This window comes from Polypterus senegalus, chromosome 10, assembly GCF_016835505.1.
Source record: "Polypterus senegalus isolate Bchr_013 chromosome 10, ASM1683550v1, whole genome shotgun sequence".
NCBI classification, from domain to species: Eukaryota; Metazoa; Chordata; class Cladistia; order Polypteriformes; family Polypteridae; genus Polypterus; species Polypterus senegalus.
Window position 1 is genome coordinate 119,636,013 of NC_053163.1, and position 13,912 is coordinate 119,649,924.

At 38.5% G+C, this 13,912-nt stretch overlaps 1 protein-coding gene across 2 annotated transcripts in view; it reads right to left on the reverse strand.

Annotated features, from left to right (window-relative positions):
• LOC120537501 (tripartite motif-containing protein 16-like) overlaps positions 1-13,912 on the reverse strand; it is a 107,492-nt gene that overhangs the window by 11,234 nt on the left and 82,346 nt on the right. The window contains exons 1-2 of one of the 2 annotated variants that reach the window (XM_039766479.1): positions 8,554-8,717; positions 124-219 (exon numbers count right to left, since the gene is read on the reverse strand). The gene's annotated coding sequence lies outside the window, so the exon portion shown is untranslated. Of the gene's footprint in view, positions 1-123; positions 220-8,553; positions 8,718-13,912 lie in introns of those variants that run through there. The other variant, XM_039766481.1, reaches the window with a different exon arrangement.

A 13,912-nucleotide genomic window follows, 5' to 3' on the forward strand; every position in this document is an offset into this window, starting at 1 on the left:
GCAGTTTTGAAAAAATTAAACTCACAATATGTACCTGGCTTAGTTCCTGCAGATTCTGTACAAATAGTTTGTGTCTCAGTTATTTAATACCAAATATTTGTGTATCTACTTCTTGAAACTTACCTGCAGCATTACCAGAGACTGCTTTACCTCATCCAGCTTAGTCCGCTTTGTTTGTATGCAATGTTCAATTTTTGACTGCGTCACTTTCAGCAACTCCTGAATAGAGATCACAAAAGTACCATCATGACTAATATATAACACTTTCTTGTTTTTACATTAAGCAATATTCATTTACTTTTAGAGTGGTACATAATTTCACTTACACTGATCAGTCATGACATTAAAACCAGTGACAGATGAAGTGAATAATATTGATTATCTCATTATGATGGCACCTGCCAAGGGACGGGATATATTAGGCAGCAAGTGAACAGTCAGTTCATGAAGATGACATGTTGGAAGCAGGAAAAATGGACAAGTGTAAGGATCTGAACAACTTTAACAAGGGCCAAATTATGATGGATAGACAACTGGGTCTGGTCTTATGAGTGTTACAGTGGTTAGTACCTACCAAACGTTTTCCAAGGCCAATTGATAAACTGTGACAGGGTCATCGGTGTGATGGCTCACTGATGGGGAGTAACTCTAACTAATTTGTTCTGATCCCACAGAAGAGACACTGTGGCAAACATTGTTGAAAAACCTAATATTGGCTATGAGGGAAAACTGTCAAAACACACAGTGCATTGTTCTCATGTCGACTCAAGTCCACCACTGAAAGCACCTACAATGGGTATGTGAGCATCAGAACTGGATCATGGAGCAATGGAAGTAGGTGACCTGGTCTAATGAATCACATTTTCTTTTAGATCATGTGATCAGCTGGATGCATGTGTGTCATTTACCTGGGGAAGAGATGACAGCAGGATACACTATAGGAAGAAGGCAAGCTGGTGGAGACAGTGTGGTGCTCTGGGCAATGTTTTGCTGGAACATCCTGACTCCTGGCATTCATGTGAATGCTACTTTGACATGTACCACCTACCTAAAGATTTTTGCAGACCACATACATGCCTTAATAGCAGCAGTATTCCCTGAAGGCAGTGGCCTCTTTCAGCAGAATAATGCACACTGCCACAATGACAAAGAGTTCAAGGTCCAAATTTTCCAGATCTTAATCTGATTAATCTGATTGAGCATCTAAAGGATGTGCTAGAAAAACAAGTCATATCCATGTAGGCCCTACCTTGCATTTTAAAAGATCTAAAAGATCTGCTGCAAATGTCTTGGTGCCAGATACCACAGGGCACCTTCAGAGTTCTTGTGGATTCCATGCATCAACTGGTCAGAGCTGTTTTCCCACCAGGAGGTAGACCTTAATGTCGATCAGTGTTCATTGCATTGCTTAGACTGCAAGGTTTTAGATTGTTTCTATCAAAGTAACTTAGGGCAGGATAAGTTTGTTTTCAAAGGTAAAGGTAACAGAAGCACCATATTTATATGAATCCATCTAGTTGCTGAACCTAATTAATCAGTGTCCCAGAGTGAGAAAGTCTCTCTCAGTAGCACTGGCTATAAAACAGAAGGTAGGCAGAAGCAGTTCCAGGCACACTCAGACAAAAAGAAAACATGTCAACTGTACTTATGTATATACAGTATATAACAATATACTGTATATATTGTCACACACATGTGCGTGGGAGTCAGCCTAAGGGCTTAAATGGGAGTAAGATGCAGAGCCAGGGGTTGATGAATGGTACTAATGCCTTTTCTCCCTCTTCCACAAAACACCAGAAGGAAAACCTACCTAAGACTCTGCCTACTTCCGCTGCTACAACATGCCCTCCTGCGGACCTCACTTCTGCTTAAGTTCCTATCCCTTCCTGTCCTCCAACTATAAAGCCCAAACTTTCCCGCTCCTAGTCAGTCTATCGTGACTCAGTCGTTTATGTCAACTCTGCACATTGTTAGTGGTCTTATAATATACGGGGTGGACTACGCAAGTCCCCAAATCCAGAAAATGCCAAAGAAATTAAAACTATAAGAAAAAGAAATGGCCTTTAGTTACAATAAAACCTAACATTAAAAAAAAAGAGTACAGGTCTTTGGAGGCAAAAATACAGCAAATGAAGCAGCAGGGAAAAATAAAAAGATATTTATATTTAGTACCTCCCAATGTCTGCATCTATTATATTTCTTACTTCTTGCACTTGTCTCCTTCCTCTTCTTGCCAGGTGAACTCTCATCTACTCTCCACCTAATGTGATGTTAAGCAAAGCAATGGCTACTGGCCACTTTTATGCCTGGATTACTTTTGAGGTCACTTCTAGTCTCTTCTGATGTACCTTCTCTTGTAATCTTCTCTTGTGCATTCCTTACTTACATTCCATTATGTACCACCAGGTCAGGCATAGCCCTACAAAACCCACGGAGCAGTCTGCCCAGAGCTCCATCCCAAAGCCTGAGATATTCCTGCCAGATGGCTGGCACATTTTTAGCCAAAGGGTCAGACAATTATTCTAGGTACTGCAATAGAAGAGTCCTACTGCCAGCAGTTACTGGGCTCTGTATTGTGTAATCTTCTCTTGTGCATTCCTTACCATCCTTCCATTATTTTTAAATCCTTTGAAATATTCAAGGAGCTCTATTTCCTGTATTTCCACCTGGCATCCCTTCGGTGGCAGATTGTGATTAGCCTTCTGTTTAGGATTTGTATCACTGTCTATTCATACTGACCCACAGGGCTCCATGTGAATGGGAGTTGGCACAGCCCTGTTGGATTCCATGGGGGCCACCAGGACGAGATCCACAGCCATACTTTGTTGGGCTTCAACCACACCTAGCAATACTTCCAGACCTCACTAACAAGCCACCTGGAGTACTCCCAGGTGCAGAATAAAGAAGCCGCCTGCCTTCATTCGGAGAGCCAGAGTTGGGATGACAACGGCGACGATGACAACAACAACAATGATGAAGCTAGCTGGATGAAGAGCGGAGGCAGAAGGAGATAGAAGGAGGAAGAGAAAGAAAAGAAGGCAAAGTGCTTGGTGTTTTATTATACTGTGCATTGGTGGGGAACGAAGGAAAAGTGTTTCCCACATCAAAATAAAGTGTTGTTGGACTTGAGCCTAGTGTCTATCTGCACCTATATACAAGTGCAATTGTATTGTGCAACAAGGATTTGCGTCCTGGGTCCTCCCTGTGTGGAGTTCACAGGTTGTCCTAGTGTCTGCAAGGGTTTCCTCTGGGTGTTCTGGCTTCCTCCCATGGTTCAAAGGCATGGAGGTTAGGTTGATTGGTGGCAATGAATTGACCCGTGTGTGTGATGTGGGTAAGTAATTGTGGGTGTTCACCTTGTGATGGACTGTTGCTCTGACTAGGGATTGTGCCTGCCTTGCGCCATATGCTTGCTTGGATAGGCTACAGTAGCTCTGCTTAGGATTAGAAAGCATTGACAATTATACGGAATGGTATGTATATATTACCATTATTACCATATTACCCAACAATGATGGATGGATTAAAAGGCAGAAGTCTACGTGACCATCTTCATCAAGCCCTTCCGTGAGAACCCTAAATCCAAAGAGGACTGTTTCATTTATGTTAGGTAGAATGCCCAGAGGGGACTGGGCGGTCTCATGGTCTGGAATCCCTACAGATTTTATTTTTTCTCCATCCGTCTGGAGTTTTTTTTGTTTTTTCTGTCCCCCCTGGCCATTGAACCTTACTCTTATTCGATTTTAATTAATGTTGATTTATTTTGTTTTCTTATTGTGTCTTTTATTTTTCTATTCTTTATTATGTAAAGCCCTTTGAGCTACTGCTTGTATGAAAATATGCTATATAAATAAATGTTGTTGTTGTTGTTATTATTGCAAAGATTAAATCTTTTAAGGTTTTTCTTCTTCCTTCTCACTTTCTCTGATTTCTAATTAAAGAGCTAACCTTATTATTAGTATTGTGTATGACAACATTTTAAATATACAGTAGTACATTGTGTTATTAGCCAGCCTTAAGTCATTTAGACATTTCTCACATTTATTGCATCCTGGGGAAAAAGATTTCAACCTGCAGCATTGAATCCTTATGATGTCAGATTGGTAGTTTTTTGAAGCAGGCAGGTTCATAAAAGGCTTTCTAAGTCAGCAGCTGTTTTTTTCTGAACACCTTTATTTATTCAATTTTTAAGTAAAACAACTATGGTCTAATACAAATATTTATATAACTTGTTTCTGTTTATAGCTGTACATGCCAGAGAGGAAGGACAGGAATCCTGGTCAGGATAAAGAAATGATTTATGCCCAGCCATGAGGCCATAATGGAAGGAACAGGCAAACAGGCTCACTGGGAGCAGATCATTTCCCTACATGACAGGTGGCAGTGTCCCTCAGACCTGAACCCAATCAGTATACCTGCAGGATGGCATAGGAGTTGGAGTCCTGAAATGTAGCCCTCTCAGGGTCTGTGGTGACCACCAGAGGCAGCTCCTGGGGGAGGACTTTGATGGTTTCCACACAACCTGGAAATGCTATGGACAACCTGGACAGGAAGCAGTTCCTGGGTCTGGTTTAAAAGGAAGCCCACTGACTTACTTAAATGATTCAGAGTCGCGAGGCAAGAAAGAAGGAGGAAGGATTGCTGATTTATTGTTGGTCTATTGTATAATTGTGGCTAATTGTCGGAGAGGTGCTCATTGGAAGGTGCTTTGTGGAATAAAAACCCTTTATTTTATTCATATATTGTGGGCTTTATTGCTATGTCTGTGGTTTGGGGCTCTCTGGAGCCCCCTTGTGGTTACAAGCAATAATTGTACAGCAGTGCTTTCAACCACAGGTAATATAAATTCAACCATTCATTGGCAAATATAGACATTTTTTAACATTTACCAAAGCAAAATAATCAAACAGAAAGAATTCTTATGCTTACTCAATTCATAAAAATAGGCAAGATGTTTATACAATCCCAAGAGTGAAGCTTTTAGGGTGCTTATTGTGCTGCTTTCAGAAAGATTTTCTTTATATGAACAAAACAACACCATGACCTTTAGCTTAAATTGATGACTGCAGATTTATTAGATTACTTTTTTTGTTCCCTTTTGGTTTTTATTTTTTTACATACTTGGCATCAGAGAGATGGCTATAGTAGCTTGTCGCTTCTTGCAAGAAAAGGCGATGGAAAAAGAAAAAGAGGGTGCAAATCGACAAGCTTCTGTTGCAAGACAGCCGCTTCCTCCAGTAAAGCAAACTCAGTCAGCGTCAGGTGCCCCTTCGATGCAATAGAAACCAGAGCATAGAGAGAATTGTGTACATTGCAACAGGTACATGTGTCGTAAATGTATAAAGGATAGTCCTTGGGTGTGTGGGAACTGTTAACATTTAAATTTGATGATTGCATATAGCGCTGAATTGACCTCTCTGTACTATTCTTTCCTCTGCATGTCCTGGAGTACAAAAGAAACAGCACCATGCAGCAACATGTGAAGACTGGCAAGATCGGGGAAAAAGAAAAAAGAAACATGCGGTCACTGATTACAACCACAAGATGTTATGCGAATGAATATGAATAATATGAATAATGTTGCATCCGTGCCACAATGTTTTCCAAAATGTGCTATACAGGTCATAAAATCCAAATATCATATATACCTTTGTTCTCTATTTTTTGTCAGTGTGGCTTTGACATCATGGACTATAAGGCACATACTAATTCAGCGTAAGCAGAAGCACTCAATAAAACTGAATAAAAAAAAATCAAGTGACAGCAAGATATGAATAAGGCAGATTCACCAGCATTCATGTGTCAGCTTTTATCCCTCCACATCAGAGAATTTCCATTTGCATTGTCTCAAAACACCACTCACATCTACAGTTATTCCCAGTTTTAAATAAAAACTAACAGTGTCAGATCCCTGGGGTGGTAGTATGTATCGTGATCGTGACTGAGAGAATAAAAGTGAAAAAAAACTATAACTTTTACAAGTACTATAAATTTACACTGGCTGTCACAGATGCAAATCAAATGTATGTTTTTATTGTATAATATTAACAATAAGAGCAGCTCAATACTCAAAACAGTAAATATACGAGACAGTCAGGATCAAACCGGGGGACTCTTGATTACAAGTCAGCAAAGCTTACCGCTACGCCACAGAAGCTGTTGTCTTTTCCTTGTACATTTTGTGAAAGTGTTTATTTGATCTGTGGACTTCAGGCTTCAGACATTATATAGTTTGTCTACATTTTGTCATTTATTACTAAAATATGAAAAACATTTCTGTTTTAACGATGTGTTTACACAGATTATTGTAGAAACAAAACACACCTGAAATGGATGTGTTCCAAATAATGATCTATTATTTCCCTATACATCTCTAGGTACCTGACTCCCAGATAATCAAGGCTGGAACTGGGAGAACTTTGTGCTCATTCTGCGGCAGTGGGTGGGATGGAATAGCAGGCTGCTTGCCTTGATTGACAAATTTACAAGACAAAAGACCCTGATGGAGAGGTGCAAAGGGATTTAAATGTGGGCTGGGTGTACGAGTTGTTTTGTAGGCTTTGGTAATTCTAGTGTTAAAGTGTGCCTACTGGGCATTATGCAAATCACAGGTGGGCCAAACCTAATCCATTTATTTACTGATCCCACCTCACACAGACTAGGAATTCAATGCAAATATGGTTAACCCCAAGTGCCTCGCAGGATGTAGCAATTATGATCCAATGTACATCAAGCCTGAATAACACTCTGGACTTTATTCATAACAAACAAAAAAAAAAACATAAATGTTTCTATGCATTTTGCCACTGTTGGGTAAGTCATCAATATTCATGAGTGCGGCAGGGTCTTCAACCAAAACACCATTGCATGTAAACAAGAAGCTGTAAAGCTAGTTTTAAAACAAACTGAAAGTGAATCAAATAATAGTGGTGACAATGTGAATTGGTCATCAACCCTGCTCAGGACTAAGTGTGCTTTGATAAATAACATGGTAATGGTATGGTACATTATGTAGCACTGTACAACTGAACCGCCATGATATGCCTGGTAAATTTGGTCATCTGAAGGTTTACTGTAGTGCAAGTAAATGCATGGCAAAAACGCAAAATGATTGCGATCAAGTGGAAGCACAATAAATTAGCCTACTAAGCACTGTTCACAATGCAACAGCTGTCAAATATTTATGTCAAAGGAAATGTGAAAGTCATTATGGCTTGTGCTGTGGTAGCCTACAGTAACCACAAGGGGTGCGTCAGCCATGTGCATCAGACAAATTCTACCCTCTCATGCACAAGCAACAGAAAAAAAAGGAAAAGTATGCAAAAAAACGCACACTTCTAATGTCCAAATTGCAATGCCGAGCTGTGCCTTGGTGTCTGTTTAAAAACAAATCACATGAAGGACCTGTACAAAATCAATCAGTACAGTAGTGAATACTAGCCACACCTTTCCTACTGTACTTATGCTGATGTACTGGTAGTTTCATGTTTCTGTTACATGTAATAAAATGTTTTCTTATTGAAAAAAATGGCTTGTTTTTCTGGGGGTTAATCTTAACACTAAGGAGGCTACAAAGAGTCTGCAAGCTTGTATATAGGAATTGTACTGTATACAAAAATTAAGTCAAAATTAAACTGAAAAGATGAGGTGTGGCTCCCCACACCTCTTTCAGACTTCTGTTTTGTTTCACCCACAGAGATTTTGCCACCCAAAAGGTTCTTTGTTAACTTTTATTGTACCATTGTTTCAGAGACTATGAACTCATCTGGGTATTCAGAAGAGATGGGTTGCTGTTTAAAATTGTACAAACACATGAGCGAATTAAGACAGAAGCTGGGTCTGAATTCTGAGTTGGTTATTATTGGTGGACCCACCTTTAAATAAGCAGAGTTCACTGCGGCCTTACCAGTACAGCACTGCAACTCCAGCTCTTGCAATCATGTACAACCCATAAGACTAACAGGACAATATGCATATTTATTTATTTTAGTCTGTAGCCAGTTGATCTCTGAACTGGCATATTTATCCCATGTACACCCATTGAGAGCCAATATGACCAACTAACTTTACTATGTGTTCATCTATTCATCCCACATTTTCCATTCAAGAAATTCAGGCAGCCTATTCCACACAGCCATAGATATTTAAGCTGTGACAATTTAAAGTCACCAACAACCATAGCCTACAACTTTAGATGGAAATTGAAGTATTTACACAAAATCCATGTGGACATGAGGGAGCATTCAAACTTCTTGAAACCTTCTCCTTACAACAACAGTGAGATAATGGCTCTGACCGCAATAACAATGTGCTAGTCTACCCTTTTACAATATATTGGAATTTGATTTGCAAAGTGATAAAAAAGCTTTTTTTATCCTGCAAATTAAGAAATGGTATACTTAAAATGTTTATCATTAAAGTGCAGTTTTAGAATTTATTGATACAAATTCAGACTTGGGACAACAAATTCTAATCAGTCAAGTAAACTTTAATAAGATAAATGAGGCCCAGTACCAGTTTTTGGTATAGATGCCTTAAAAACAATTCACTCACCTGCTTCTCCATTTGCCACTTTTCAAGTGAAACTATATCCCAAGTGAAAAAAAGTACCTGGTGCTCTGAGTAACAATTATAAAACAGGCTCCACTTTGGAGTCGCTGGATTATAGAAAGTCCATGTAGTAATGACAAAGGAAGCCTACAAGCAATGATCCTTGTAAGAAGCAAGGCAGGTTAAACCTGGTTTTGCAACTGTCAACTGTGTTAGCAAAAATATCAAGCCACTCCTAGAATAGAAGGAAGGAGTTTAATAATAAGACAAGTTATGTTTTCTTATAAACATTTATCAAGGCACCATAAAAAAAGTTTTATTAGGAGATGAATCTGTTATGGATGAAATGCTGAACTCTTCATCTGGGCCATGGATTTGTTTACTGTTGTTTTCATAGGGGCTGAATCTGTTAAAATTGAAACACCAGGCTTCATTTGGACTATGAATATGGTTTCCATTAATTCATACGAGGGCTGTGACTGATTCATGACTTCTCATTTTTTTGGTTTTATAATACAGTAGACTGTGGTGGGCTGGTGCCCTGCCCAGGGTTTGTTTCCTGCCTTGCACCCTGTGATGGCTGGGATTGGTTCCAGCAGACCCCCGTGGCCCTGTGGTTGGGATGTGGCGGGATGGACAATGGATGGATGGATGGAATACAGTAGACTCTCTGTTAAACGGAACTCAAGCAGCCGACACTCTCAAGCAACCAGCAAAAAATGAAAGAAATAATTCTTAAAATAAAATAGATTTTTATTTATTTACAACGTATTCATTTATCTATTTACTTATTTTTACTAGCTTAAAGTTTTACTCTGCTGCCCTAGTTCTCTTTCTCATGGGTGGGGGTTGATTTGGTTCAAACCTAGTTTTGTAAAACCTGACTTATTTGTATTGAATGTTATTTGATTTTAATAAAATCAATAAAATCCAAAAAAATATATATATAGATTTTGTGGAATATTAAGTTTAAACTTGGTGCTCTGTATGTGCATGCACCCCATGTGTAAGGCCATGCCTTCTGCACCATCACTCACACACCACACTTGTCTACCTCTCCCACATGTGTAAATATGTGATCTAACCTCATCTACCCTTTCTTTGTCTATGATACAGTCAGTTGGTATTTTTTGATTTAAAATATTGAGAATCAGTGTCTATTTTCAAGTGGTTGACTTACTCGATTCAAGATTCTCCATGGCATTTGTAAGCTAGACTTGACAGGTGAGCAGAAATTGTTGGTGTTTGAAGCTGCAGCTTCATTTTGTAATGTGTTTAGTGAATTAGGTGTAGAAAATGGCTTGACTGCAAAACAGATTTATAATGCAGATGAGACTGGGTTAATGTGGAAGTGTTTGCTCAATTGCACTTTGGCTGTTGGTAATGAAAAGGCAGCTCATGGGTTCAAGCTAAATAAAGAGCATATAACTGTGCTTGTATGTGCAAATGCATCAGGAACTCATACGGTAAAGTTATGTGTGATTGGTAAATCTGCCATTCCAAGGTGCCTTAAAGGCATAACTAACCTCCCTGTGGATTCCACAGAGGAACACTTGGATAGACGCTGAAATATTTTTGAAGTGGTTCCACCATTCATTTGTTCCCAGTGTCAAAGAAAATTTAAGAAAGAAAGGAATGTCAGAGAATAGTAAAGTTTTGTTTCTACTGGATAACTGGTATGTATATCTTTACACAGCTACCGGCCAGTGCACAAACACATTCAGCACTACGATCAGCTGGGGTCTGATCAGCTGATGCAGGTACATCACTTTCGTTTTTGATTTCCAGATCACTTTGGTGTACGATAAGTCAGAGTCCAATCTTTATATATAATACACTACCGTGGCTGTTTGTTTGTCTGTCCAGGATTTTAAATCACCTGTAGCTCGCAAACCGTTTGAACTATAGACCTGAAATTTGGTACACATATACTGCGTGACATCTACGATCCGCTTTTCAGGTGATGACTGACCTCCAAGGTTCTTCCTCTTATTATTCTTATTTTATTTTATTGTAGAATCAACTCTCGGCAGCAGACAGCAGGGCGGCCGTGCAGCACATGCGTACAGGCACCGTTCTCATCCCTACCACCTTCGCTATCACTTCCCCTACCTCTTCAAATCTTAAATCATTCTTGAGGCAGATTGAAGACGTAAGTGCCAGCTTATGTGAAAAATGAAAGAAAAATCACTAAATAATTGCAACACAAACACTGACTTAATCAGTTTTAATGCGAAAAGATGCTGAAGAAAGAAGAGAAGAAGCAAGCTGCTAGGATGGAGAAAAGGAGCTGCTCAGGAAGCAGCAAGTGCATTAACCTCTGAGCAAACGAATGTTAAACATACAGAGAAAGAGTATGAAAACTATGAATTCTCAAGTCAAGTGTATTCACTGCACGTTATCATGCAGTGTGCTGTTACTGGTTCAGCAATAATACACAAAACGTTATCCACAGAGTATTTTGCTTTGCTCTCGACAGATCCACCTTTAGCTCCTGAAGCCAGCAGCTGCATGAAGATAGCTCTGGCGGCTGGTAGTTGCTCTGCTGCATATTCCTGCCAGGTGCCAAAAAAATATTCAGCCGTCATATAGCTAATTTGCTTTTAATTACTACGGACTATACTATTAGGCCTATTTTAAAAGTAACTCTCAAGTTAACCAGAAACTACACTTATCCAGCATCTACCAGTTCTTGTGGGTGTTGGTCAACTGAGAGTCTACTGGATTTAAAAGGGAGGGAACATAAAAGTTAGTAGTGTTTAGTACAAGTAGTAGTAATTAGGAGCAGTGGGATCATAAGGTAGAAGGTTCCTTTCATCAGATTGGCCAGCTCAGCACTGACACAGCTGTAGAATGGCGAACAGAGTGGAGGCGGCTAGTTAGCCGAGGTCTCGAGGACACTGACTGTGTCTGGCTTGTACTCCTTTTCTACAATCTGGTCGTGGTTCTACAATTAAAGGACAGACACTGCTGTTTTTCATTTATGTTAATTAGTTTCTACATTTACTTTTAATGTATTTTAACAACTCTGTATCCTTACATGTGATAGTTCTGTATTTAATCAGTGGTATAATCTATTCTTCATGTTGTCTTGACAGTTGTCAAGGTGCTCTGTAACTGCACTTGGTGAGGAATGCAGTGCAAGTACAAAGTAGTTTGTACTATTATATTGCATTTCTGAGGTGGCAATGATCGATTAGCCATCTTGCCCTGTGAAGATGATTACTTGTTCTCTTTTTAGAGTACTGTATTGTATTTACCCAATTTGGCACCCAATATACACCCAACCTACCTGGAATTGTCTCTCTGAATTACCTTTCTTCCCTTTTTTTTCTTTTTCTTGTCTTCTTATAGAGTCGAGGCTGGGGGCTAACAAAAAAGACTACACAAGAAATTGTTGTAGTAGTAAAAGTAGTAGTGTAGTAGAAGTGTTTGCAAGTGCAGACTACAGTGAAATTCTTATTTGCAAGTCTAACCAACAAGCAACACATTGTTTATGTGAATAGTCTTGTAAATTAGCTCTATATTAGTGTGAATATATGCATGAGTGAGCCTTGTTATGGACTGGCACATATTTGGTTTCTGCATTAATCTCTGTGCTACCAGGATATATTCTGGTCCATACACTCTTGATTTGGATTCAAAATGTCTGAAAATGCCACATTATATAGTCTTAAAATGATTTAATTTTTGCTATAATGTCAGGGATCTGGTCATGATTGAATATCACTGTGCAGCATTATTTATATAATGCAGTTAGTGTACGGCTGGTTCAGCATGCATCGACGAAAGAAGAAAAGGTTAAAGAGTATTTCCACTCTTAAAACAAAAAAAGATAAAGACACAGAGTTTCAGCTGATGAAGACTATACAGCCAAAACATTGCATCTTTAACTTGGCCCCACAACCCTACCTATATGTGGCATTGGCTGTGCTTCACTGACATTTAAATGTTTTTCTGCAAAATAAACAATAAAGCATTTCACATTAATGAACAATTCTAGTTTCTACTTACATACAATACAAACAAATGTATTCCTGTGAATGTTTGTTACCTGAGACCTGGCTATATCTAGACTTTTTTTTTTAAAGGTGATGGCTATATAACACATTAAGTAAGATTTCTGCAGTCATTTTTTTCAACTTAGACCTGTTTAATTATTTCAGTATATGATGCACTCTATCTATAAGAATATTCTACTAATTATTCTAGTTTGAAGTCTTGTTGATTTCACATATGTGCTTGCCTAGCATTTGTGATGTATATCTTTGCCACAGATTTAGTCCAAGACATAACTAAACATTATTGTTCATTTTATGGGCAGGTTCATGCATTTACAACAGATAACATCAAGTTTTCCTGTAAATTAAATACATTGATTACCTGCATAACAACCAGTCAAAATGCTAAATGCACGGTGCATGCATATTACAATTCAAATATTTGTGCTCTACTTTTTGAAGCAGCTGTTCAATGTCATGATTTTGACCATTTTTATTTCACAAATCTAAATATTTTTTTCTGTTGGGATTCAAGTATTCGATTGTGACATGTGTTTCTTTTGTTGTTCTGGGGGGTTAGTTTTCTTCTTTAGGATGCTGGCAACACCATTTTATTTGGTCTTCTCATTGATGCAGTTAACTTGTTTACCATTAAAATAGCCATGGCCAGTCATGTGGAGCGATTATGTAATACTCTGATGTCAGTTCAATTACCTATATAAGATGGCAGTGCTCAGCTCACATGTCCTAGTTTTGGCCATAGAACCTTTTATCATCTTGTTTAGAGTAATCAGGAGAAAGAAGACCTTGTCTCCTTGATTATGTTTATAAGATAGGTGCAATTAAAAAGCCATTGTCTATTTTTGGCATATAAAAAGATAAAAGAAACCATTTACAATTAGAGTATGTAGACATAGCATTATGAGTTATAATATCACTATAAGAAAAAGAGACTGCAGATTTTAAATTAATGTATAAAGTAAAACTCACATGTATTGGTGATGTTATTTTAACTCAATGAAATTAAATATAGCATCCTTATTCTTAGGGTCACTCTGGGTTTTGGCCTTTGATTTGAGGTGCCAGTGGAAATTATAAGAGAGGAGAGGTGATTGGTGCCCCCTGATCTTGACAAATCATTTCAAGTCTTCCTTCTCTGCAGATATTCCACCACTTTGTTTTTATATTTTACAACTGTTAGTTTTACAGTAAGTAGCGGAGCTGTACTCTGCGTTTGTTTTGCATATCTTGTAAATAACACTATTACATTTTCATCATATTTTATAGTCAAAGTTTTGCCACGGTTGGTGGTTTTGAATGACACTGAAACTTTCTCCATGACTAGTATTGATGAGCTTAGA